The sequence below is a fragment of the Caretta caretta genome, chromosome 25 (assembly GCF_965140235.1).
Source record: "Caretta caretta isolate rCarCar2 chromosome 25, rCarCar1.hap1, whole genome shotgun sequence".
In the NCBI taxonomy this organism is placed as follows: Eukaryota; Metazoa; Chordata; order Testudines; family Cheloniidae; genus Caretta; species Caretta caretta.
In genome coordinates, this window is record NC_134230.1 from 17,874,089 (window position 1) to 17,900,675 (window position 26,587).

At 51.4% G+C, this 26,587-nt stretch overlaps 2 long non-coding RNA genes across 27 annotated transcripts in view; one reads left to right on the forward strand and one right to left on the reverse strand.

Moving 5' to 3' along the window:
• The first annotated feature begins 107 nt into the window (after positions 1–107).
• LOC125626974 (uncharacterized) overlaps positions 108–26,587 on the forward strand; it is a 108,186-nt gene continuing 81,706 nt past the window's right edge. For 3 of the 26 annotated variants that reach the window (XR_007353891.2, XR_007353875.2, XR_007353890.2), the window contains exons 1-2: positions 111–1,144; positions 18,137–18,225. This is a non-coding gene — a long non-coding RNA (uncharacterized LOC125626974). The other 23 variants (XR_007353893.2, XR_007353889.2, XR_007353894.2 and 20 more) reach the window with 21 other exon arrangements.
• Positions 6,658–8,194, reverse strand: LOC125626976 (uncharacterized). Its single transcript, XR_007353901.2, has 2 exons — positions 8,059–8,194; positions 6,658–7,217 (listed from the first exon to the last, which is right to left on the reverse strand). It is a non-coding gene; the product is annotated as an uncharacterized LOC125626976 (long non-coding RNA).

Below are 26,587 nucleotides of genomic sequence, written 5' to 3' on the forward strand. Positions count from 1 at the left end.
CCTCTCACGGGGCCTGTGTGCGGGGCCGTCATGTGCCTCCCCCAGGTCGGTCTAGGCCGCTGCCAGACTCCTCCAAAGGCCCCCATTGCAATGCCAGGTATTGGGGCGGGGGCGGGGGGTGACAAGCGGACGTAGCTATTTAACCCCACGTAAAGACAACGTGACCAGCAAGACTCAGCTTCCAATACCTCTTTGCAGCCCTCTCCCGAGGCGAGAGCTGCGGCTGGATCTGCTCTTCCCTGGGTGGATTGATTTTGGTTTTCTTGCTTCCTTCGCAGCCAGCGTTCTGAGCTTCCTTTTCCTAACCTAGACCCTGGGGGTCTGGCTTTTCCCCCCTCTCCCTTTCTCTCTGCTGAAGCGTTAATAGCTTTGAGGGTAGTTGGGGTGTGTGGTACCTAAATCATTCAGGATGCAGATGTGGGGCGTGTAGGAGGTAAATACCCTCCTCCCCCCCCCACTCACTCCCCTTTCATCTTTTCTTTCTGGGTTTTTTCCCCCTCTCTCCTCTTCTCCTGCTCATCAATCCACTCGCTGACTGATGCACCGTGAGAATTGCTGCACCGCCTGCCTTTGCTGGCAGCCTGAAAGTTACAGACACTCCCGGCGCGGGCGGCGGGGGACCCGAGCGCTCTGCTCCTAGGCAACCCTCCCTCCTTTAGCACCTCGGCCAAAAGTTCTGAACTTGGAATAAAAGGGGGAGCGAGCCGGAAGAACAACCCGAGCCCCAGCCCAGCCCAGCCCAGCCAGCGTTCAGAGCTGCTCGTCTCGGCTTAGCAAGTTGTCTTCTAAATGAGAGGGACCCTGCGAGGCTGGTGCTCGCTGTAGACTCTCTGCCGGCACTGCTGGGGGGGTTTCGGATTAAACTGGGGCTTCCTCTGTGATTTTTTCCCCACCCACCCCCCATCGAACTCAGTGTGTGTGTGGGGGGGGGGCGGACACCAAAGGCGTGAAAACAAATCCTCCCTGCAGATCAGGCCGAGCTCGGAACAATGGACCCCAATTCACTGCGGACAATGACCGCTGGGTCTGCTGATTGGAGTGCTGGACACGTTCACAGCGGCTCGGGCCGCTTTGGGGGACCGACAGCAACGGACTCCGGGCAGAGACGCTCCCTCCTCGCCCCTCGCTGGAGCTGTGAGAAAATGTGTGTTGGGGGGGGGGGGGGACGGGGAGTGGGGACGTGGCCGCAAAGTTTAGGAAAGTGTCTCTCTTCCCCCCCCCCCCCGATTGCTTCCCCGCTTCCCCGCCCCCCATGGCTCAGCCCAGCCAAGCACAAGGAAGGAGCTGAACAGCTCTGGCGGGCCCCGGACCCTAGAACCTGCCGCGGGTTCTGCTGACCCGCCTGCAGCCTTTCGTGACGAGCTTCAGGCTGCGATGGGCTTTTTCCAAAGTTTTTTCTTTGGAAACCTGATCAAAGAAATTGCAATTTGGGGGGAGAGGGGGTTGTCTCTCCCCCCCCCCCTCGGCATGTATTAGTATTTGGAATCAACAAGTAAGTAACAATGTTTCACTCCCCCCCCCCTTCCTTTTGAATTGTAGGTCTCCTGGCCCCGGGTCAGTTTAGCTGTTTAGGACAGTCTGTCCAACGCCACCTCGTCTCTGGGCGCGTCTACACAGGGTGCAGGGAGTGGGGGGAGGAGCTGATGGCTGGGGGGGTTATTTGTATTTTTCTTTTAAAATGCTCTTTCTTCTTCTTTCAAGGGCTGGTACTTTTCTCTCTCCTTCCCCCTCCTTAGGTTTGGGGGGGGGGGGTTGTAATGACCCGCCCCTCCCCAAAGCCTTCATTATGTCTTGTTATCATAAGGCAAACTCCATGCCCAAACGTTGGCATGTGTAAGACAAACAGTTGTGTGATTGTTAAGGACCCTGGGAAAATGTGGCTAGCGGTGTGAATAGGGGACTGCCATGACGCCAGTCCCTCTTGTTGAGGAGACTTCTGTTCGCTCAGACTTTATTGTTATGATAATAACCTTCCCGCATGCTGTTGAACTTGATGTTGACTTCTTTTCTTTGGGGCTACACGTCTTCCCGGTCACTTGTTTGTGGGAAAATTTTCTCTGGGGCTACAGTGTGAAATTAATTAATCAGGGCCTTTCTCTGGGAAGGAGACACAAAAGGGGAGAGACGGGCACTCTGGCAAACTTACAAAGGCGACCCACTTTTGATAACCTTGATGAGTTCCCAGGGAACGAGCCCCCATCGGTGCGGTTACAGTAGGGAAGGTGGCTCGAGGGAGAGATTTAATTCTACTTGCTGGGGGTGGGGGAGCGAGGTGTAAGTGTGTGTGGAGAGCGGGGGTTTGCAGTTCGGATTTCGGAGGCTGATGGGGATGAGGTTAGTACACTGGATTTGGGATGGCCAGGATTTGGCTGCTGGTGTATTTTGTGTGTGTTTGCGCGCGTCCTTCAGTCCGTTCTAATTCTCATTTAAATGCCTGCCGTCCCCTGCGCCTTCATTGGTAACGCTCCTGGCTAAAGAAAGACCAAGAAACTTTTTTTTCATACCGCGAGGGAGAAGCTTTGTGTTGGTTTAGACACCCCAGGGGGCCAGACGAGAGTATCCCGGGTCATCTTCGCACAGACGCACTCTGCTGCTGCACATCTCCTAGATGTCTAAGGCTTTGATTTTCTCAGCAGTATTTACCGATCAGCTGCCCTGCAGCAGAGGGAAATATCCTGCTACAAGTTTGATCTTTTGTTTGGGTTTATGATTTGATTATTAATGATGGTCTGAAGTATTAAGTGCACTGAATCTTTTAGGACCAGTTGGACTGTCTGTCCAGCGTGTGAGACACAGATATTTTAATGCACTCGCTGGAGCAGGAACCGATTGCTCTTCAGGGAAGTCAGTCTTTTGCCAAGCATGCAGGCGCAGGGAGAATATTTCTGCACAGAAGAGGCCAAAATGTGATCGTCAAATACCCTCCTAGTCTTTGTTGCTAAAGCACCTTTCGGCTGATCAGCTGTGGGGGTGCGCGAAACCAACCCACCCCTCCTGCTAGATATATAGTTTATGGCAAGAGCTATATTTCCAGTCTCGATTTTGGGGATATATTGGCTTAGGCTCTGACTGAAAACCTCTTTAGCCTGTCTTTGTACGCTGTTTCTGAATAAGTTGATCTGCACAGAGCCATTCGCGGTGAGTGATAGTTTAAAAAATGGAAATAATAATAATAATAATAATAATTAATAATAAATTAATTAATAATACGCAAAATGTTAAAATCTCTCTGGAAAGGTACCAAATTTTAGCTTCAAATGAGCTGATAGGATGTGTTATGTAAACCTGCCTGTACCTTCGCAGAAGTATTAGCTGCCTCTGAGGAGAGATCTGCTGTGGGATCTGCTAGATTTTGGAGAGATTGACAAGCAAAGCAATGTTCATCCTGGATGTCTGGGTCACAGTTCCATTTGTATATACAATGGATCCTACGTGTCGCCCCGAATCCATTCGCTCACTGTTAACCCTGGAATTCTGCCGGGAGACGGGGATAAAATTGCACATCAATAGTTTTCAGTCTGTATTTCTGTCTTGGAGAAATGTGTCGTATAAAAGGGAAAGGAAATATCACTACACGTGGCTTTATCCCCCACCTGCCTCCTCACTGGCGTGTAGGCCCGAGCATATTCCTGCTTTATGTATTTATTTTTCCACTATTGTCATTTCACCTGGCTGTGATGCTGGGGCAATTTCCATACACGGAATCCCAGGGCTGGTTTTATTTCTGCTTTTTAAAATATCATTTCCCCCGGCTTTACCCTCTGGAAGGGGTGAGATTTCGGATCAGGAAACTCCTTGGCTGTACTGAATGAGATTCTAGCTAGCCCAGTGAAACTGACCTGATTTGGTGAGTTAATAATCTGCCTCTGTGTTTGTTCTGAACCAAGTTCTGTGACTTTCCTGGTGTCATTAAGAAAGAACCGTTCATTCAGGCAAAGGGGGCTCTTGAGTTTTTTACAGCTAGCTGTATTTTGATCACACCCCGAATACGTTTGGGAAATGGCACATTTACTGCTATTGACAGTCGCTGTTCTGCTCCTATAACCACCGTGAGTTACCGCCGAGCTAATGGTTGGTTTTTGGCTGTTTGGTTTGGTTTTTGGTTTTCTTTTTGTTAAAAAATATCCCGATATTTTTTAAAATAAATGCTTTCAGTTTACATCTTTCTGTGAAAGTTAGTCCAAGTTGGAGCATTTGCTTCTTTGGTATTATAGCAACCCCCCCTCCACCCCCATCTCTCTCTCTCTTTAGGTAAGCTCAGAAAAGGAGGCCACGTCGTTACATGTGCAGATAGGATCCAAAGGTAATTTAGAAACTGTGGGTCTCCTCTCAAAGGCAATTAGACTAGATGGCTGTGTGTGTATTGTGTGTATCAGTAATAACACGTGCACAAGTGTACAAATTGCTGTGTGGGAGGGGTGAGAACCCTGCCCGAAGTGTTATAATTACTGAAGCAATTGAAAATGATTTAAAGGTTTTTGGATTTTTTTAAACTACAGCAGTTAACGGATTCAGAATACCCGTGGGCAGCCCGCTAGTATTTGGTGACAGAAAGGCCCTTTTTTGCGATTTGATTTCAACACACCAGGCTATTTTTTACATTTTTCTAAATATCCGTTAGACTAAACTGCTGTCCCATTTTTCATAAAAAGTCATGTCTCCTCCTCTGATTCTGTCGGTTTTGGCTCTCCTTTATTTGCTGATTGGATACATTACTTCTTGTGTGTGTATGCTGTGTTTACACCAGAGGCCAATATGGCTGCTGGAGTGAAGGTATTTTGCTTCATAAGAAGGTTCATTCTATCTATCTATCTATCCATCCCCAGACACCCCCTCTATCTATCTATCTATCTATCTATCTATCTATCTATCTATCTATCTATCCCCAGACACCCCCTCTATCTATCTATCTATCTATCTATCTATCTATCTATCTATCTATCTATCTATCTATCTATCTATCTATCTATCTATCTATCTATCTATCTTCTGGAACATATATATACTTACATACACTCACACACCAACTTGCCCATTTAAATGAAATAGATAGGGATGCAGGAGAAATTATGCAGGTAAGTGTCAAATAGGAAAGGTCACCTCTTGGCCCGAAGCTTGTGCTGGTATGGATATACATTTGCTCCATTGTTATTAATTTTTAAAACTGCCTAAAAGCTTATTTAAAACTAAAATGAGTGAGTCAAGAGGATGGAGAAGACGTGCCTGGCTGTCTGACAGCTCCATCGGGGAGAGAAGGAAAGGAAACTGACCCGGACAGGGGTTTGGTTTTGGTTTTTTCAGTCTTTCCCTGGTCCTTCCCACCTTTGCCTTTCACGGTAGTTAAGAGCAAATATTGCAATAGAGAAGGTGTTGTTTGTGAAGATCTGTGTGAAGACGTAGCTAAAAGCAAGCCGGGACTCTGACTGGAAGGCAAGGACAAGCCTTGGGGAGCTGAGCTGGAGAGCTCTCCCCAGGGTGTTTAAAGTCCTGGCGAAAGGATTTAAGGGGGAACAATTTGGGGATCCCCCCAGGGTTTCCTAGAGACTATTTCCCTGTCTCCAGTCACGTGTGGCAGCCCTTACATTATGTGCAGAAGGGAAATTTGGTCGGGGCTGTAAAAGTGTGAACTTCCCGCAGCAGCCCATAGGTAATACATGATCAGAGCAGCCCATCAAGCGGTTTCATCAGTGCAAGATAAAGGGCCGGGATTTGTTTTTAATGTAGGACCCTCCCCCCCCAGCCCACACACACTTCCTCATGGTTGAGAAGTTTTTAGCTCCCCGCACGTGGCTCCTTTGGCAGGCCGGGCCTTGTTTAAGCGGGGATCAGGTATCTCAAGGAATTCGGAATGTGTCCCCAGTCCCTTAAGCCTTCCTGGGGAATGTTTTGGGCCCCTGTCCGAGATATACCAGGAAGGTAACTAGCAAGAAAAGAGGCCGGATGTCACGTGTGCGGCGGGTGTCTCTTTGTGAGACAAATATATTTAAAAATAATCACCCTGTTTTTTTTTCCCTGGAGGTTACCTGTTTCTCTCTCTCCCTATTAAATAAATTCAGCTCTAGGCAAGCCGCGCGTGTATTCCGGGGGGGGGGGACACAGGGAGCGAGATACCTTTTTATTTCACCAGGTGAAACTCTCTCTCGGTGGGGTCTTGCGGTAGAGACAGCTTTTGCGCGGGTTTCTTTACATCTCGGAGTCTAAGCGTGAGCCCCTTCGCTTCTCTGAGGTAGGCTGTAAACATCTGTGCATGGCGATGTAAAACGGGGGAGGGGGGATAAAAAGGAGAGAAGAAAAGACCGTTCGGAATGTGTCCTGTTTCCATTTGGAATTCGACGGTAAATGCTAAACAGATCTTAGCTCGTTTAAGGAGTGTCCAGCCTGTGTGTGTGTGTGTGGAGAGAGACGGGAATTAGAAGGACCATTATTTATATATTTTATCTCTCTCTCAAAAAAAAAGGCCCGACAATACAGAAAGTGACATTTTGAGCCTCTGCTTTACAGAGAGGATTGAAAAGAAAGAGGGTTGCATGGTGCAAGCAGTTGCACTGATTTGGAAACAAATATATTAAAATTCCCTCTGCTCATTAAGGCTTCCCAGTAATATTTTCTATATTTACATGCTTAAGCCGAGTCCTGGAAACCATACCTAGAAAGGCGTTTGCAATGAACCATGCACGAAACACTTTAATATGCAGATAGGACACACGTTTGGTACATGTATCCACTTTCATCACACTATTTGTGTTATACGTTTACGTAAAACTACATACTATAGATGTATCTTATACATATGACATCATTAATTGTATATAATAAACACATGAAAATAGTGTTATAAAAGTGCGTGTACATATTGTATAACACTATTGTTGATGTACTAATTAGACACTCCTGTAACAAACACCGCAGCAATGGTGTTATAAAATACGTGTAGGCTTTTATAACCATATTTTGTGTGTCTCTTATACGTGGGTTTAATGAGCACAGCAAAAATATTGTTATAAAAATACCTACACGCACATATACCCAGACATTAGTGTGTACACAGACTTCTGTGTCAATGTTATCGTGTGTGTAATACACACCCATAGTGTATAGTGTCTAGTCATAGTGCGGCTATGTAATTTCATTCCATATTTAAAAAGATGTACATTATGAATGAGATTTTTCTGACGTTATTCTATGTGTGAACCTCTCGATCCGGAGCTTCTCGGGGCCTGTGGGAAGAAGATTTATCCACAATAGATTCAAACACATTTGATAGAATTGTTTTCTGTTTAGAATCGCACAGTCCAGCGTGTGGGCTAAAAACTCCACCCCCGGCCCACGTTCTAACCCGTGCGAACACGATTGTCAGATCAGGCTGAAGACACTTGTATCAAACAAAATATAATGCAAAATGGGTCTCGGCTAAGGCAAAGCGGCAAGTGACGTTACTGGGAGTTTTGTCTGAGGAAGGACAGCAGGCTCAGGTCCAAGGTGTGGTCCTGCCATTTCTATGTAAATAGTTTGAAATATCTGAACAAGGGGGATTATAGAAATGTATGGTACTTTACACTACTTCTGTGTGCTGGTTAAATGTGTGTGTGATATCACACACACACATATAAACATACACTATGTATAATGTTATATATTCTGTTTGCAAATTATATATAGCCACACAGAACACAGAGTCAAAATATGACACAGTGAACTATTCTAAATAATCCGTATTATACACACATTGTATTAATATGTGTGTAACATATAGCCTTGTGGGGGATAGTTGTCATGTACAATTAAGAATATAACAGCTAACAAAAGAAATGGCTGAGACTAGGAGAGATGATACATAGCGCGCACGCACACACTCACACAATATTTCACATTTTCAAAAATTGTCATTTTGGAGCATTTTGTTGAACGTCAATGTCATGGAACAGCCTAAGGTGTGCGTATACACATGACACCCACGTGTCTCTGAGACATGGAATGATCAGGGATATTTAAATTCTACAAATGCACGGGGTGGGTGTGGGGGGACGGGGAGGAATAATAAGCTAACTAAACAGTTACCTGGGCAACACCAGTCTCTCCATTCAGGTCTGTTTGCCTTTTAAAAATAAATCTGACAGTAATAATTAATTAATTAATGAATTAATAAGCACCGTACGGTACACAGTAAAAAAGAAATATCCCCTCCCTTCAAAAAACAAATTCAGGACCCTCCACTTGCCACCTCCAGTGTTTGAAAATAGGAAGGTATCAACTAAAAATGCAGCACCCGGAGCTATAGCAGCACGGTATGCACCTTCGTGGGGTGTGGGAGTTTTGGGGGACTAGTTTCCAGCAAAGGCCCTGTGTTTGTGCCGACCCCCTTTCCGGGTGTAGTCTTCCTTGTCCATGCAAAGTGCAAACCAGCCTTGCTGTGTGGGTCAGGCGCTACGGGAAACGGGCAGGCAGGGACCTGCATTTCAGCACCATGGACAGCAGTTTCCAGGTCCCAGTCCCCGTGCGGGTGTCCTGGGCAGAGGGAGGATGGGACCCCGCATGTTGACACTCTGCAGCCGGACGAGGCGGGCAGGAATCTGCCAGCTCTTCAGATTATCGTTCGTGCCTTGTTCGGTGTTTTGTTGTTTGTTTATTTAAAAGAATAAATGAATCTGGGGGGCTGATTTAACGCCTGGGGGGGTTTAGTGACGTTGCTCTGTAGGATTTATTTTTAAAATGTGATTCCCATGTGGGAAAGAGCTAAAGAACTCCGCCGATTGTCTGCAACGGTAAAAGGGGGGCACACTACCAACCCCAGATTTTCTTCTGTACCCCCCGAAGTCTGGGTTCTAAGAAATTCGTCTGGGTCTCCTACTCGGGGAGAGTCGCTCATCCCCCTACGATTTGCCGCCGTCCCGTCCTGGGAACAGACAGAGCCAACGATATCTAGGAGAGGCCTCGGCACCGAAAGATTTTATGGGGCCAGAGAGGCCCACGAGAGCAGGATCGATGGCAGTGCACTTTGGCGAGAAGTCTAGTGGATTCCTCTAACCGGGTCGAATGATGAAAAGCAGAACGAAACCGCCGCGTGATTCCTAAGGAATCGCCCCGGGTGACAGGATTAATGTCCTCGCCGTGTCACGAAGGGGACTGGGTTAATCATCTGTGCTAGCTTTCTACTGCTAGCTACATACAGAGCTAGGAAGGGCTGCAGCCCGGGTGGAACAACACTCTTCAATCTATAGGAAGCGCGGCTAGGGAGAAAGCCGGGGGAGCCCGCAGGCTGCCCGGGTCTTTGGCTGGGTTGGCTCTGTGCTGTCTCCCCGGAGAAGCCGCTTGGATTCTGGGATCAGAGGAAAGGCATGAAACGAACGGCTTCCGCGGGCCCTGAAACTCCTCTCTGAAAAGATCCCTAAAATCTGAATAAACCAAACCCCGCCCACCCCCAAACCTGCGGGCGCTGCCCCGGCTAAGCCCCGCTAGCCTCCGAAGTCGTTACGACCAGAAACCGAACATGTGGACGTGGCGACGAGTCGGTCTCTGTAACGTCTTTGGCGCAGTCAGTGTCCGTCTCCAGGAGCCCTTTGGGCTGAAAATAGCGTGTTCGCGCCTTCTCCCCCAGCAGCGACTCGTCTCCGGGGGGCGTGTGCGTGGGGCTGGCTTCCCCCTTCGCCGCTCACGGCAGACGGGCAGCCTCGGTGAAACAGATCGGGGCGGTTGGCAGGATGCTGCCAGGTCTTTAGTGATGTATGTCGGAGTAAGGCAGTTGGGGAGGGGGGTCTTAATTGATGGACTGCGTGTTGGGTTGATTTGTATCAGGGTTTCTCTAGAAATAGGTGGAAAGATCCGGCATTTCCATCGGGAAGGGTTTAGAGCTGCCTATGTCAGCTGACGCCGGCAGTCCAATGGCGGATGCAGGGGGTTGGCAAAAATAACAATACAGTCAGGCCAGAGGAAAATTTAGGAGGCTGGGAGACGGATAAGTTATCACAACAGTGTGTGTGATTGCCTGGGTGTGCACGCCCGGGTGTTTGCATGGGTGTGCACGCATGGTGTGTCTGCATGAGAAGGATCCTTTGCTTGCTTTAGTGTCATTGTATCATATGATTGTTTTATTTTGTTTTTGGTTTTTTAATGTGTTTCTCCCTTAACAAAGTGCAGGCGAAAAATGCGGAGTCCCCAGCTCTGGAATCCGGGCTTTCTTTATGTCTAGGTTAGACACGGCATGGACAGTGGGAGATCAGGCTTCCCCCAGCACAGCCCCCTCCCTGTGTGGCCCGGTTCTGACACCCTCTAGGAGGCAGAGGGCAGCTCAGGTCCCAGGGCTCCTTCAGCCCTGGCCCTGTCTGGTGAGCCTGCTGGCAGGGGGGCAGCTGGCTATTGTAACGGGGACACCCGCCTGCTAGGGAATGGGCTGGAGCCCACTCGCTGATTTCACACACAGGCCGCCAGGGACGGATAAGCTGAAGGGACATTTCAATCCTAAGGAAGGCCTGGGGATTCAAAGCTGCAGTGTGATCTCCTCCTGTTGGGCCTAAAGGCTGCAGCGGGCTCCGACCCCTTTCTGCAGCAGGAGGAAATGCTGCCTCTGAACCTGGCTGTTCCTCCATGCTGTGTGCCCTGAAGATGTTTCTATTATTTCTCTTCCTCCGCCCCAAAGGAGAAACTCCTCCCCCCGGGCCCATGGGCTTCCTGGGCCTAGGCCTGCAGCAGGTCCCAAGCCAGCAGGATGTGTCACCCTAGATTGGAGAGCTGGGCAAGGCCTATTAGGTCAGCCGCTGCTCCCCTCCCTGCTCCTTCAGGGCTGTAATAGGCTTAGAATCACTTTCCCCGCAGAGCCATGAAGCCTATTGTTGAGACCCTGCCCGTGGCAGAACTGTGCAACTCAGTGGCCAGGGCACCGGCCTGGCAGAGACAGGGTGTGGCTAGTATTTCTCGCTCTGCTGTGTGACTTGGGCAAATCACTTCCCCTCTCTAAGCCTTTGCCTCCCCACCCCCGCTCCAGACCCGTCTCTCTGTATTGCAAGCCCTTTGGGGCAGTGCCTGGGTTTTGTGTTTCACCTGGCACCAGGGGTCTCCAAGTCCAAATTCTCTATGTGCTGCTGTGTATAACATTGAATACACTTATAGACCAATATGACATTAATTAGTTAAGACCTGCTTAGCCATGCGCCCTTGCTTTATCAATGCCCTCATGGTGCTATAGACAAATAGATGAGAACAAACAGTGAAATTTTTCCATCAATGAGCTGGTCATGTTTGCTTTCATGTAATATCCCCAACCCTACTTTTTGTTTTTATTTTACAATTATTCCACACTGGGTGCGGGTTTGGAGACTTGCTAGGATCCCACTGGGTGTAGCCTCTTTGCTGCTGTCAGCTTCCCCCCTAGGCTGATGGACTGTGGCAAAGTGGGAGGACTAGAGGGTGGGAGTCAGATCATGTTTAGGAAAAGTTTCAACTTCTTATTTTCTTCTCCTTTTTTTTAACAAGGTTCAAAGTGTCCTGAGTCACCAGCCTTCCTGCTAAAAGACAAAGGGGTTTGGTGACAAGGCTAGAAAGGATCCATAATGCAATGGTTCTGCTCTCTAAGGTCACAACCCCATTGAAGTCAATGGGAGTCGTTCCACTGACATCAATGCAAGGTGCAATAGTTGGCAGGTTTAGCACTTGCTTAAGAGCTTTGCTGGATCTGGGCCTGAGCACCTTGGAAGAATGAATTCTAAGAATCTGCTCCCATGTGGATTGCAGCGTCCACTAGGATGTGGGGGTTGCACCATGGTGGGCATGAACAGGTTTCAGGGGGGCAAAGTCACCCTCCCTCTCTGTATGGCTAGATGGCCTGGGGACACTGACTTTAGTACCTTGTAACTTGGGGCTTTGGTGGGGGGTAATGCAGAGAAACCCTGCTCTAGAGGGCGCTCTCACCACAGGAAGGGTGCTTTCTATTTAAAGAGACAGGATCCCAGCTTAATCTAAAAGCCCAAGTGGGCAGATTTGTTCAGATGGCTTGGAGATGGACTTGTGGGTCTCTCGCCCTCTTACACCCCCTGGGATGGCAGGGAGAACATTTTTTCCCCTTATGACTGTTCCATTTTTTAAAAAAGTTTGCCTCTGATCAGAAATGTTCCTGAAATACCAGCTCTTCCGGGAGAGCTGGGGGTTACTGGCTTGTAAAGCCAGCCGGGACCTTGATGGTTACCCTGGGTGTAGCTGTCCTCCCCCTGGAGGTTTGGCAAAGCTGCGGTTGAAGTGGACAACTTGTTACTTTTCAGGAAGCAGTTGCAGGCTTTGAGGCTCCTGCAGGGTCCTAAACCACATGGATTAAATCAAAACTGGAATATTCGAGTAACAAGACCTGAGGATAAAGGAAAATGTCTTTTAAACATAGGAACGGGGATTTTTTGATCAGACCCGTTGAATTTTTTTAAAGGGAGCCTTCGCCAGTGCAGGAGGCAGGTAAGACCCCATGGATCTGACCTGTGCACGCTCGAGCACACAGACTTTGACAAGATCTTTATGGCCACATGCTTTGCTTCTGCTGTTTCTTCCATCAGTGCCTATACAGGGAGTGTGTGTGTGTGTCACAGATAAGTGTGTGTTACATAGGTGTGTACGCATATACACGTACATAACACCATCCGTCATATCTCAGCCTCTGGCCCATAGCTGGAGGTGCCCGCTGCACTCTTTCAAATGTCCCTCATCGGGGTACAGGACAGAGGCAGCCGCATCAGCCCACTTCATACCAGTAATTGGCCCAGACGGGAGGCGACTCTTCTCCTTGCCTGGTATTCATGGCATCCAGCCGCAGAGAATTTCCGGGGCACGCTGCAATGGGAGCCGAAAGGCTCCTTGTCCCGAGGTTTCGGGAGACTTTGTTTCCTCGTGGGTTTGTTTTTAAGACTCTCTCGGGGAATTAGCTTGTCCCGGTTGCGGTGGGAATACCCAGGACAGTGCGTGCGGCTGGCTGCCCCTTCCAGCATGTGCCTGGCGCGTCCCCAGGCGGTTCCTTGCACAGGGCTCAGCTCCCGGCTCCGTTAAGACCCCTGGAATATCCGGGTTGTCACCTCCCCGGGGTAGGTGCGCAGCTAGGGCCCCGTCCTGGCTGGGTAGCACCGGGGATGCTCTGCTCTGCTCTCTGCACCGAGGCGGCGAGCTGTGCGATACTGACGGCCCTTCAGTGGGTCACTGCCTGGTCTCCGCTCCCATTTCCACCCGAGCTCGGGCTCTGGCCCGGTGCTTGCTGAGTTCTGCAGAGAGGCTAGGACATGGAGCGGGTGGGAGGGGGGTAGGAGGCAGGTGTTGGTTTTGTTGGAGATGAAGATTTAAGGCTGGCGCTGGCTGCTGTGGGTGCTGACCCAACACAACCCAGTGGGTTCGGGCGCTTCTTGTCCTGGTGCATGTGGAGGGTGTGTCGGAGGGAGATGTTTGTGTGGTCCATTCGGTTTGTTTTGTCTCCCTCCCTTCCAATTTATACGGGGGGCTCCTTAAAAAGCAGGGCTGAGCCGCGCTAGGTCCAAGAAGAAGTGAGGAAGGAGACCGCAGGAGGGGAGCCTTTTCAGGGAGTGCAGATTAAAATCTGACAGCTGCAGGCTCCCCTCCGACCCCCCCAAGTTTCTGTGTTGTGCGTGCCAGCGTCGGGGACCCCAGCTTTCAAACTGAAGAGACCCAAGGGCGCCTTTAGGTAGAAGGGGGGGGATTTTCCTTCCCACGCCTGCAAACCCCTCTGTGTTCCCTTCGCTGCTGGCGGAAGCCCTGAGCCTGGTTCATCTCCTGAGGCCGGGGCGGAAAGAAGCTGGTGGGCGAATAACTCGGTCTGCGAATGTCTCGGCCCCAGGGGAGCTGCTGCGAACCCAGGCTCCAAAAGCGCTTCAGTCCCAGCGAAGGGAGGGCGGGGGCTGGCTCTGAACCCCCCCTCCACCTGCGGGGGAGTAGAGCGGGGGCGAGGGAGCAGATCTGGCTGCGCCCGAGCTCAGCTGCGCCTCCTTTGGGGGCGTAGACCCCCGTGCCCAGGATCTAGCCTCAGGGGCACAGCCTGGGGGATCTGTCCTGCCATGGCCCGGCACAGGCCCTGCCTGACTCTCACCGGGAGCCTTGCGGGGAAGGTCCAGGCGAGGGAGGGAGAAACTCCGGGGCCGCTTCCCAGAGGGTGGAGACCGTGGCCGGGTGCGCGTCACACCAGTCACTCCACTCAAATCCGGGACGGAGGAGAGTCTGTCCCAGGCCGGGTCCCCGAGCTGCCCACGCAGCCTGGCCTCCCACCTCGGGTCGCTCCTTCTGGGCCTCCCGGACCAGCCCACTCTCCTCTCTCCTTCCCCCCGCCTTTGTGTCTCTCCTGCCCCAGGGCATCTGTCCAGGCCGCACCGGTCCGGGGGTCCCTCAAGTAACCGGGTTAACACTGGGTCCCAGCGGCAGCTGCTCAGTGTCCCCTTTACCCGGACCTACAGGGCTTCCAGCCCGTGCCCCCTCTCGGGCGGGTTCTACACGCCAGCACCCCTCCCGGGGGTGGATCACAGCTCGGGCCCAAGCTTTCTTTTCTTTTCCCTTGCAGAAGAATTTTCCATCAGATACATCAATTAAAAAAAGCCACCCAGGTTACTTCACAGGGGGAAAAAACCCGGCCCGGTTCCTTCTGGCTCTCACCAAACGCGTTTCTGATCGTGACCGGATTATTCTCAGAAGTAGGAGCGAGGGGGAACTGGAACTGAAAAGAACATTGTGGACATAACCGTGGGTGACCCGGGGAATTATTACGTTGAATGCCACTTCTCTGTCTCCTCCTTTGAAAATAATGTGGCCACATAAAAACAGCATTATCTCTATCGGCCAATGCTCGGAAATATATTTTGATCTAAAAGTTCCCCCCGTCCCCCATCGAGTCTTTCTTCTTCCCCCCGCTGGAAAAAAAATCCCAGTTTGCTAAAGAATCCCAAATCCGTAAATCTTTTCAAGAAAAGCTGGCGAGAGTTAGAGGACCCGGGCTGGTGTTTTGGCAGAAATGGCCATGGAAATGGAAGTGGCATTTTGCGGGTTTCAGAAACGCTGACAAACGCGGTCCGGGAAAGGGGAAGGGAAGGGAAAGGGGAAGGGGAAGGGGAAGGGGAAAGGGAACTGCCCTGACAGGCTTTGGAACCGCTCTCTCTTAGAAAGATTTGTTATAAATAAAACACACGCGCGCTCGCCTTCCGAATAAAGTGACTTTTAAAGAAAATGACGCTGAAATCCCAACCCGCGCTTAGCGCAAAGGAGGCCGAAAGGGGAAAAGGGGAAAATCCGCTGGGCTGGCGAGTGTCTCTTTCTCCGGGCCCGGCTACCAATTTTCTGCAGCTGTAAATTCCCGGCGGATTCTGCCCCAGGAGCTGCACATGGGCGTGCAACATACATCGCGGGGCTGGAACTGCACAAAACGGGCATTTCTGTCAACCCCGCGGAGGGCGAAGCGTCGCGTCCGGCAGGTGAAGTGTGCTGAGCACGTTACCGCCCAAAGCGGGGGCCTGTGGCTCAGTGGAAGAAGCAACTTCTTGATTAATGCAAATTAGCTCAGTGGAGAGCGGAGGAAAGACGGTTAAACGAGCAAAAGACCGGAAAGGAGGCAGTCGCTGCAGAAGAAGGCTGCTGGAAGGGTTTGGGGCATTTGGTTTCTAAATGTTCCCTTTCAGATGCAGAGAGAACAAGGGACACGTGATTTTTGGTTTTGAATCTGTGTTCGTCGGGGATCTGCAGTCCGGGGAGGGGGGAAATCCAGTTACCGGGGGGGTTAACGTTTCAAAAAGGAGTGGAAGGGTTTCCATCTGCCTCCCTTTAAAGCCATCGGTCTCGCTGCCAAGCAGCGGGTCTGGCGTCCTTCGCCAGGCGCGGCGGAGTTCAGGTCAGTGTGGCCGGGGACACAGTGCGGAGACCTCTGGGGGGATGTGAAACCAGAGAGCCTCAGAAGGGCAGAAACCAGAGCGGGCCCCTGCCGGGCTCTGTGACCGGGGCGTCCATTCCCCGAGATCCCGGGCAGCAAATGCCGTAGCAGCGGCCAGCTTTGATTTAAAAGGCGAGTTCGGGTTGTTGTTTTTTTGAGGGGGGGGGGGGGTTGGTCATCGGCGATAGCGCCATAAAAACCCTGTCCCGTTTTATGCCAACGTGGGAGCGAAGGGGGCTCGATCCTGGAGCCGGGTTAGGAGGAGTCGTTGCCTTGGTAAACGGTGCGTGTGCGAGAGACACGCAGGCTCGGCTGAGTGTATGACATGTGCGGTTGTGTGTGTAGAACATGCCCTGAGAGCCACCGCAGAATCGGGGTGTGTGTTGTGTTTGTGTGTGTGTGTGTGTGTGTGTGTGTGTGTGTGTGATATTTAGGCCTGTTGCCGGGGTCTCACTGCCATGGATTTGAGACATTCCCCTGGTGGTGGCTGGTGTTTGCATCACTAATTTGCTTTTTTAGCAAACCGAGAAGCAACCTTAACACTGATCCCCGTGGTGACTGGACGGACAATCTGCAGCTTTCAGCAACTTCAAACCCTGCCCCTCCTCCTCCTCTCCAGAACTTCCCTCGCCCCTTGTCCTCACGGCAAGCTGCATCCAAAAACAGCGTAAACCGCCCAGAAACCCGTAACGACCGCAAACGCCCAGACGTGAGGCGGGTGCACGTTTTCGGCGTGATAATTGTCAAGCGCTTTCCTAGCATGACTGGATTAGAAATCGCTGAGCTGTTTGGTTGGGTGAGGGGGGGATTCAGATGCTCCCCCTAAGAGAAGGGTCTTGTCTTGCAGTCATACAGGGTAAGAGAGAAACGATCTCTTGTGATAAAACCACGTAACAGACCGTACCCCCCCCCCCGCGTCTGACACTTCCCCATGGCAGGCTGAATTCTGCTCTCCGCCCCCCACCGCTCACACTCCCCAGTGCGCGGGCTTACCCCAAGGGCACAGAGAACAGAATCTGGCCCCCCAACATTTCTTAGCCATTAGGGGCCCTTTGAGACGGGGCAGCACCTTGTGCCAATGGCTAATGGGACCTTTTCCATTTCGACGCAGGGAGTAGGATTTCCAGGGAGATGGGGGCGGGGGGGGAAACTATTTCCCTGAGTTAAAAGGCGCGCTGGGGGGGGGGGCTGGATAAACCGATCGCTCCTCTAACAACTGTTGTGAGTAGCTCAATTACTGCCCCTTGCAAGGAGGCAGAATGGGAGGGAAACACCCTGCAACTGGATCCCATGTCCCAAGGCGCGCGTGTGTGTGAGAGAGAGAGCGAGCGAGCTTGGGGTTGCAATCGGTTTAGTTGTAATAAACGACGTAGGTCCCAAACTCTCGCAGTCCTGGCTCAGGCAGAGAAGCCAACGGGTGTTGGGGCCGGGGGTGAATGTTGTTCTCTGCTCCTCACCCCCGATTCGGGGTGTGCCCCCCCCCCCAGGGCCTGACACAAAAGTCCAATTTCGAATCTTTAAAACAGCGGCCAAGCAGGCGCGGGGAGGTGGCTCTGAGCAGGCTCGGTCCCGGGCTCTCCCGGGTTCGGTGCGGAGCGATGCTCCCAGAGCTCACGGGATGCTCCGTCAGGGTGGGTAGGTGGGAGGGGGGCGGCTGGGTGCACTTTCTGACCCCGCAGCGGCTCGGCGGGGGAGCTGGTGTGTCTGAGACGAAAGGGGGCTCGGAAGAGGGGCTGGGGCGGGCGGCAGACCACACAGAGCCCCTCCCCGGTACCCTCCAGACTTCCACTTGCTCAGCCATGTAGCAATAAGCATGTCTAATGGTCCAGCCGGGTGCTTGACCTCTGCCCTGTCTGGCTGCCCCCCCCCACCCCACCCCCCGCCCCAAGAGCCGACTTTCCTCGCAGGTTGGCCCAGCCCAGAAAGTCTGGCTTTGTCCCCTGCCGTCGCCTCTAATACCCCCCCGCCCCCATCCTCAGACTTTCTCAGACCACTTGTCTCCCTCCCCTCCCCTCCCCTCCATTCCCCTCCCCCCCATCCATGTGCACTTTCCCGGAGCCTTTGGACCAAGTTTAGGGGGAGATCACAGAAGTGCCAGGCGCCTGCCTGAGGCCACGTTATGCTGCAGCCACTGGCGGGTGTGTAAGGGGTGGGCGGCGGCGGGGGGGGTATTAGGGGAGGGGGCTTTTTGCCTAGAGTCCAGCAAGCTTTTTCTAGAGATACCCACCCACCCTCTTCTTCTCCACTCTCCAGGGCGTGGAAGGGAGAGCAGGGAGCTCCCCGCCGCTCCCAGCGGCAGGCTGAGACCCGCTGACCCGCCGGAGGAGCCGCGGGAGTGGAAGGTACTTTTCTTTCCTTTCCCGGCGTGTCAGGACCCCGGTTCTTTGGCTGCGAGGGGGCTGAGCGGGGAATGAGGCGGGCTGTATCCGGTTGTGTGGTTCTCTCCCTTCTCACTGACTGAGACACAAAACACACTCACACCCCCTAGTGCAAAGCCAAATAACCCATTTTCCCCTACACAAAGGGCAAATACAGCTGCTCTCGACCCCCCCGCTCCCCATCGGTCCCTGACCTGCCTATTTGCTAATTTTATCCCCCCAAATCTGGGCCCTGGGAGTAGCTTGTGCAGGGAGGGGTGGGTGAGAGTTTCTTTCGCCTGCCCTTTTGTTAGGCTGCTTGGGTTGCAGCCTTTGCTTTGGGCTGATCCTTCTGCTTGTGGCAGACCGAGAAGCGGGGTCGTTTTTGAACACTCCTGCTTTAGGACTGGCTGAAAAACTCCACTGGCTCCCCCCCCACACACACACACCAGGCCCGGCCTGGGGCAAGGGGAGCAGAAATCGTTCAAGAGAGCCACAGAGGTGCAAAGATGGGGGGCGGGGCAGGAGGAGCCAGAGGCGCCTCGAAAATCCTGGGAGGTCCCTTTAAGAGGAATAATTTTTTTCCCTCATCTGAGTCCTCGTGACTCAGCATTTCTCATGTCAGTAATTTACAGTAATTACAGAGTCAGAGCCCAGCACAGTGAGAGGGGCTGGAAGGTACATTTGGGTGTGAGAAGGAAGCAGATCTCTAGGGAGAAGGGACAGTTTGGGTGACGTTACTGGTTGCCTGTGTGTGTTAGCTGTGACTATTGCATCCAGGGTGTGTGGATTTGCGTGTTGCACTAGGATGTGTGTGTGTGTTGCACTATACACAGGCATTAGGATGCATGGAATCAGCCTGGATTCCTACTCTCGCAACAGTCAGGCTTCCTATTTAAGAAAAATATAAAATGGGAAAGATCTTGAGAGGCAGGAACCCACTCTGTAGATCTAAAAGGATTTGGTTTTTATTTCGCACTGTGCTGGGTGCATGAAGCAGGAAGTGGCACCAGGATACAAGCAAGGTGTGTGGCATGTGTTGTGTGCATGGAATGACCAAGGCCTATATTTAAAGGACTGGGTTGGTTTTTGTCTTTGGTTATCTAGCTGTATGAGTGTATGTGATATCATAAAGCTAGAGAACCGAATGTAAAAACTGATTCACTATTCTCCAGGATTTCCTACCAACTGAGAGCTCTCCCTGTACTTAAACAGGGGAGTGGATTTCCACATGCCACTGGCCTCTCTGAATTATTGGCAGCTTTCTAAAGGGAGTGCATGCATCTTTTGCAAAAGGAGAGACATTTAAAGTGAAATGTGCTTTGTCTGTTCGGTTGAAATTTCAGCGGGTTTTTGTCTTTAATCATTTATTGAGGCCCAGGGATCACATCTGTTTTTCTGGTGATTATTTCCATTCCAGTCTAATGGTCCCTGGGCCAACTACAAACTCCAACAACTTCTTGTTTTTCCACAATGGTTTTAATCTTCACATTGACAATTAAATATTGTCGTTGCGTTACGTACAGAGATAAATATAACAGAGCCTGCTTGAAAGGAACTTTGAGCAAAACTTGTGGTGAAGTAGAAGGAAATGTGGCACAACAAGTGAATTGTAACATAGAGTTAAAGCCTGAAGTCCATGTGGAGTGGTTGATCTACCTCTTTGGGAGGAAAAGAAGTCAATTTCAGTAGAAGAAGGTCCCATTGTTTGTCTGTGTCTATATGGATATTACAGTGTTGTTCGTAGCATTGCTAGACTTAAGTCTGAGAAGCACGTTCCATTCTAAACACTTCTTGTCATTTCTGGTCTCTCTGTCAATCTATCTTGCTTCACTATTGTTAATATTTCAGAATATCTTGGCGACACCACCACAATGCCTATTGTATGGAGAATTATAATTATGTTATTATTACTACTAATGAGACTGACTCCGTAGTCCCTGGTGCAGAGACATTTCTCGGAGTTTTGTCTGTGCAAATGCTGGAGGACGAAGCAATAGCTAGGTGTGTTTGGGTAGTCTGCAGGCTGATACAGTTAAATCCGCAAGTACATTTTAGGTCTGCACTTGCAGGAGGCAGGGGTGAGTGGCTGGTTGTCTGAGTGAAGGCAGCAGCATTGGCCCCTTTGTATTTTAAGGCCCAGTCCCACAGTCACATATGATTTATTCTTCATATTGCAGTAGTGCCTCGAAGCCTGCAGACACAGCCTAGGCCTGGGAGCTGTCCTGTTTACTTCCAATTGGACAGGTTACAGGGGTAAAATTAAGCACATGCTTAAAGTGTTGCAGGATTGGGGCCTAATTATGCAGCTTAAGCAATGTTCATGTGATGCCAGAGTGGGGATACAGCTCATGAGTATTGTGGTGATGGGCAGCATCCAGAAACCTTGCCTGTGTTCAATGCTGCCTTTTGGCCGGGGATGTGCTCCTATTTAATGCACCTCTTTTTTCCTCCCGAGCAGTAAGAGGGGGGAAAAAATCATTTATTCAAAAACATCAAATGCCCCCCAAGCAATTTCCAGCCCCTTTAAACCTGTTCCCATTCTGCAGAACCCACCTGCTATTTATCTCACTCTTGTTTTGGTATAATTAGGCCTCTCTTCTCTCCCCCTACTTAAAGCCATACCGCTGGAGCCTACACATACGGAGCAGTTGTAATGCTGAAGATTTTGGGAGCAGAGGCACCTTTGCAGGGGGCCCGCTGTGTGGTCCTTTGAGATGGCGAGTTCCCTCCTCCAGGGACCTTATGTTGCATGGGCCTGATCTGGCATCCTTACTCCTCGAGCTGCTGTTACATCTGTAGCTGCAGTGACCGTACAGGGCTGCATGTCCTGGACATTAAGTTAGGCAGGTACCGCGTGAAGCTGACGTCCTGACATGGTGCAGGAGGGAACGGGGTGGCTACTGTCTTAAAACCTTTCCTGCTAGTGTCACCGTTGTCCCGGTGTATCTGTAATTTGATGATCAATGCATCTGATCCGCACGGTGGCGAATCTTGGGTGGGGCCCGGTCATGGGCAGGGACCAGCTCCATGGGCAGCCAGTATCAGAAGAAGTCCCTGCATGTCCCAGAGAAAGCAGCCCTGGTTCTTGGCAGCCAGCTGGGGAGCAGCAGAGGTTGGCTCGATATTCAGTGCCCAGGTGAGCGAGCTGCCAGGCAGGGGGTGTTTTAAAAACATCATCGCACGATTTGGGTATCACTGCCCACAGGGCTGGGTCTCCTAGGCCCTGCAGATCGTATGTAATGTAAAGAGAAAAACGGTGTTCTCACTGGAGGAAGGACAGGGTCTTGTCCATTTCCATCATTAACCCCCCCTTCCCCCTGGAGTAATGAACTCGCTTTGTCCACATCTCTGGCTGCGAACCTTCTCCATGCGGGGGTGGGTCTAACTATCATCAAGGGACCTGGGGCCCAGGCCTTGCCTGGGCAATGGGCCCCACTGAAGCCAAGAGGACTATCTGCAAGAATAAGTGCTCCTCCCATGCGTAAGAATGGCAGGCTCAGCCCCCAGTTTGTGCAAGTCCCGTCTCAATCGTGTCTGTTCAGTGGGGCCACGGGAGGCAAGCGTTTGGCAGCCAGCACCCCAGCAATCACAGGGCAGCATGAGGAGTGCCGCTGAGGAGATGGCAGGGGACATACCTCTGGATGCCTTGTTACCCCATCAGTGTTCTGGAAAGGAAGGGCCAGAACTCACTCCCCAGCGAAGTGGCCAGGGGTTTTGCCACTGGGGGCTAACAGATTAGTAACCCGCTCCCCACTGAGAGGCAGTTTGAGGCCCCCTTGGGGTGCTGGGGGTGGGTACATTAGCACCGAGCATGGGAGGAAGAGGCTGGTGTAGGAAGAGGCCAACCTACAATCCCAGTCTGTCCGCGTCTAGCTCCTTCCTCTGAGCAAGGGCAAGATAATAAGTCCCCAGCTTGCCAGTGGGGTTCTGCCATTAATAGCCAGGCCTGACGATGTCTTGTTGCTGGCTGGGCCGGGCTGTGCCCTGGGGTGGGGAGGGCTCTGACCCAGTTCTGAGAGCCATTCTTTCACACGTCAGCAACTCGCTCCTTTAAGTCACAGTGTTTAAGGCCAGAAGGGGCCAGATCACATGGCCTGAGTATCACGGGCCACTGGCCCAGCCCGGCCCCCGCACACTGAACCCAGCAACTGAAAGAAGAGCGAAGTATCGCAGCCCCCAGGAGGCTTGGCCACAGGCAGAGAATGGTGGGACCGCGGTGCACCGGTGCCTGAGGCCCCGAAGTGGGAGTGAAGCGTGGACATTTCCTCTTTCTGAGCATGCTTGGAGGGGGCCTGTGGCACGGGTATTGGTGCAAGCTCTCTCTGGCCAGGGCCTGCGCACCGTGTAGAGCGTTGGCCTCGCCAAGCCACCTAAGGGGGTCGTGTCACCCGCCGCCCTGTTCCCGTTGAGATTGCAGCATGTCCACCGCCAGCGTGCTCCCTGCAGCAGGGATGGGATTGCGGCCATGCCCCGTCACCCATAGCAGGCCTCTAGTCTTGACCTCCTCTTTGTCCCCTCCCCACGACTCTGCCCCCTTTCAGACCGTCAGCCACGGGCTCGTCAGTCCATCGATGTGGACCCTGGCTTCCAAGGTAGTGTGATAAGAATCTCCCTTTATCTTGCACCAAGGGCCAAATTCTCATCCCATTTATGCCAGAGTAACTCAGTGCTTAATTGGCTCCAGCAGGGCTTGCCATGGCTGAGCCCTGGCACCTCTGGGCTGCATCAGATATGAAAATAAAAAAATTACTTGAGCCCGAGCACCTCTTTCATTACAAATTAAGCCCTGGGGTAACTCCACCCTCTGGATTTGCACTGGTGTAACCTTGCCTCTCTTTCCTCCCTCACTTGGGTTTCCGCCTTGTAAATCTCATGCTAGGTTTCCATGAAGAAGGTTCACGCCCTTTTAATGTACCTTTCTCCCTAAAGGAGGGTCCTCCTCCCCACCTCTCCATATACCTTGTGTCCATCTCAAATGGCTTTTCCGTGGGCTCGAGGAGTAGAATTTATATATCATGTTTTCTTCCTTCTGCCCTGCTGGGAATATAACTGGTTTGGGCTCTGACATCAAAGCTGGCCCATGCACTGGACTGGAGGTGTCAGGAGCCCCCAGCCAGAGAGAGAGAGAGAGGATCCTGCATGTGGCTTGTTTCAGATTATACCAAGTGCAGCTTCGACTGATGTCCACGGTTAAGCCAACAAAGAGAACGAAAAGAGAAAAACATCTGACTGCCCCTTGGTTTGAAGGCTGCAGCAGAACTGTGGCAAGGGAGCGGCAGGAAGGGGGGAACAGTGGAGCGATCTCAGACAGACGAGGACTGTTTTCAGCTGACAGCGTTGCTGGGCTGGTTACTTAGCAGTGGGGTCTATTAATAAACAGCCACCAAAGACACTCCTGTTATCCTGGCCAGCATAGCACAGAGGGCTGCCTAAGGGCTGTGCACCTTGGTCTGGGGTTTCAACTGTTGCTGGCGCAGGTGGCTCTGGCCACCAGGTGACCCCTTTACAAAGGCCCTGCAGGATGTTCTGGCCAGTCCAGCCCCATCCTGGGGGTTTTGTTGTTGAAATGTGGCCCCTAGACCGACAGCTCCCCCCCGCCCCTCCCCCCAGCGCTGCAGGAGCAGAATGACAGAGGCTGGGTGCGTGTTGGATGGAGCACCCAGTTCTCTGACGGTGGGGGCCATGGGGAGGGGGACAGGAGCGTGGGATTCTGGGGGAAATTCTTCAGTGCCCAGTTGAAAGTTCTGGCTGCCGCACTCTTGCGTCTTGAGGCCCTTCGTCCAGCCGAGATTTGAGTGGAAGGAAGGCAGGCAAGTCATGTCATTAGCTGGCCTTTCAACCACAGATCCTCGGGAGACAAAAGTGCCCTATTGAGTCGGCAGGAGCGCGTGGCCTTCGCCTCCCACTCTGCTTTGCCAGCCCGATGAATTAGAGGAGACAAAGGCTCTGAGGACCCCGAAGGAGAGAGGGGTGGGGAGGGTTGTTCTACACTCGGAAAATAACCCATCCCCGCGCCTTTGTATAGGTAACATAATACACCTTTGGATTTGCTGTTGGGAGGCCAGGCTGAATCCATTTACTTCAAGTATTTCCACTCACACATTCTCTGGGAAATGGTTTGCTGAGGGTGGTTTTCACTTCTGCTGCGCTGGGTTATTGTCTGGGGCTGCTGTGAAACCTTCCCAGAAGCCGCATTCATTTATTTCAATGGCTTGGACCTTGGGGTCCCTGACAGAGGCAAGGCTTTCATTGACTCCCGTGCGAGTCTGGCCCGAGATTTTTTCAAAGATGATTTTCAGAAGGGTTCGGTGTCTGACTCCTATTTAATTCCAGTGGGATTTAGGATCCTAACCCTGGTAGATCCCTTTGAGAAGCCCAGCTTTTTTGCCACTATAAGATCAGGACCCTGTTCTTGCCTAGTTCCCATCATGCTGTAGCCTTCTACTATCAGGGTGCAATCCTATGAAATTGACACATTTCGTATGTTTCATGTTGTCTTCCTGCACATCACTGGTTAAACTGTACACTCCTGCACCCCAGGCAGGGCAGGGTCAACTCAGTGGAAAGAAATGGAAGCTAATGATGGTGGAAAATATTTACAGTGTCTGTGCAATACTCCTATTGTCATGTTAACCTGTCAGGCGGTATTTATGCCGCAGCATAATCCAAAGGAATAATGCAACATGGTTGATGCCTTATCTTCCGATTCCTAGCTCCCTCTGCCATGGGTGCCCAGATTGAAAGGGAGTCTTTGCAGGAAATATTTGCTTGGTGACATCTATATTATATATTATGGAGAGGAGGACCCGAGAAAGCTCTCTGGGTATGCTGGTTTCTGGAAGCTTTCTTTTTCCTGCCGACTCCTTGTAAACCAGTCAGGAAGAATTTCTTAAAATAGGTTCCACTTTAAGGACTTATCTGCTGAATGCCATTAATTTTCTGGGGTTCGTTAAAAGCAAACTTGGTATCATAGCAACTGAATCTATTCCAGGAAATCAGCCATTGGAAAGCACTTTGTGTGCAAGGGAAGGCAGGAGAAAGGAGCCATTCAGGTTAAATCCTGGGCATGAGTCTCAGTAAGTGAAGTTTTAATTTTCAGGAGGTCACTCCCCTTTTAATTTTATTATTATTATTATTTTAGTGAAGGGGTGAGAGAGAGAGATAGAGAGAGAGAGATTTCCCACAAGCCAAAAATATTTAAGACAACCTCATTTTACCAACCAACTCCTTTCCCTCTCCCCCAAACAAACAGAAAACCTCACCTCAGAACAACCCCCCAGCCCTCACTAAGGCCTCTGGGCTGTAACACGGGTTCTTAGTCTATCACATACTCAGGATCTGCACATAAATAACAGGAGCTAAATGTACAGGCCATTTTATTTTCTACCTGTAAAGAGTGGGGCCTGGGAATGGTCAGGTTGAACCAGACCACTGGGTCTCTCTAGCCCAGTACCCTGTCTCTGACAGGGACCGGCATCGACTGCTTCAGAGGGGGAAACCCTGCAGCGAAGGAATAAAGCTCTTGCTGGGAACATTTCCACTAACCCCAGCAGTCCGTGGGTGGCTAGTTGAGGGGTACGGCAGGTCAGCTGAAGGGCAGCTTCTCTCTAGCAGTTACTTACAGGCACCCCAGTTCAGTGTCCCTGACGCGGACAGCTAAACTCTGCTCTCTTATGCCCTGGCTGACCCATTTGCTGTCACCACTGGAGTCCACAGGGTCTGCCCAGGTGTAACCAAGGTCAGTGCTGCAGGCACTCGGAGAGCATAGGGATGGGCCATGGAACCAGCTCCAGAGATGGTATTCGGCCTGCTGATGTACTTGGTTTTCCCCCACTCGCCCCAGGAAGTAAGACTCTGCGTGTGCATTGGGTTGAGGCATTTTTCCTGCAAGCTTGGCACAGGGCATGTTGCCAGCCTGGGAGAGTGAAGCCCTCTGTGCCCGCACTGATCTGGGACAATGATAGAACAAGCTAGACCTGGAAGAGCCATCTCTTTCCAGAGATTTTCATAGGCTTTTGTATTCACCTTCTGGTTTGGTGGGGGGCGGGGGCGGTTGGGTTGGGAGTCTGGCTTCGAGGGATCTGGATTTCCAGCTTTCCTCTGTAACCACGAGAGCTAGAAACTTACCTTTTTGTTTCTTTTAAAATGAAAGCTGAGGTTCTCAGGCAGTCATCTGACTCCAGGAGCTGGGGCTTTATGAAAAACACCAGATATCCCAAGAATATAGTGACAGGAGTTGGTAACAGTGGTGGCTCATCTGCCTGAGAAGTCAATGGGGCCCCATTTGGGCACAGGGGTCGGCCCAAGTCTTTGAAGGATCGGGGCCAATGGTAAAGAGGTCTTT